The sequence below is a fragment of the Vigna radiata genome, chromosome 7 (assembly GCF_000741045.1).
Source record: "Vigna radiata var. radiata cultivar VC1973A chromosome 7, Vradiata_ver6, whole genome shotgun sequence".
Lineage (NCBI taxonomy): Eukaryota > Viridiplantae > Streptophyta > Magnoliopsida > Fabales > Fabaceae > Vigna > Vigna radiata.
In genome coordinates this window covers 45,751,805-45,752,830 of record NC_028357.1, presented here as the reverse complement: position 1 = coordinate 45,752,830, position 1,026 = coordinate 45,751,805, and positions in this window count along the sequence as shown.

The window sequence follows — 1,026 nt, the reverse complement described above, 5'->3', positions numbered from 1 at the left end:
AAAAAGCGAGTGAACTGTGTATTCTGTGCAATGTTAACATAGCCATAATAGTGTTTTCTCCGGCTGAAAAGTTGTTCTGTTTTGGGCATCCAGACATGGAAGGCATTGTTGGAAGGTACCTGAAGGGAGAGAAAGTGTTGGTAGCATCAGAGAGAAGAGGGTCATATGAAGAAAGCAACATGCAATACGAGAAGGCAGTGAAGAATTTGGCGTTGGAAAAGAAGAATCTGATAGAAACTGAAAAAATTGTACAGGGTTTGAGCAGAAGGTGGTGGGAGGACTCCATTGATGAGATGAGTGAACGTGAGTTGGAACAGTTTATGGTCTCGCTTTATGAGTTGAGGAAGAAATTAACAGAACGGGCTGCTTAATTGTTCATGCTTTCAATTCAATGATCTATACAATCTTTTCTTTTTCATTTTCACCATCAACTCAATTTTCTTTTTTAATTTTAGTCTCTTGTTGTTTAAAACTTATATTTGTACACTTTACACATGAGACAAACTTTTTATGATGAAAACTAGTTAATTGTTAAGAGTTATTTATCAATAAAATGTTACTTTTTATTCAACATAGATTTTCTGGTATTTAAAATTGTAGAAATTTGTTTATATAAATGATTTCTTTTTATGAATTGTTTAACTTCTTTATTGAATATAGAAAAGATAATATAAAATGTTTAAAAATTTTTTTTGACTCGAATAATTTATTAACAATTATTTTTCAATTGAAATAAAATTATTGGATCACTTAAATAAGTGGACCGAGAACTATAAATATCGTAAACTTACGAATTTTAGGTTAAGCGCATTAGATACATGGTGATATGTTTGTCACCAATCGATAAGAATGGCGAAAAAATTGTTCCATCTAAGGATTGAACTTGAATCAATGAATGCATCAGTCACAAGAAATCCATCATCTTAAGTAATGCATTATATTTTTAGCATTCTTCAGTTAGTTGTTTGCGGCTTGGTCCACATAAATTAAAATTCCCTGCCAGCTTCAATGCGACAGGAGTGCCAA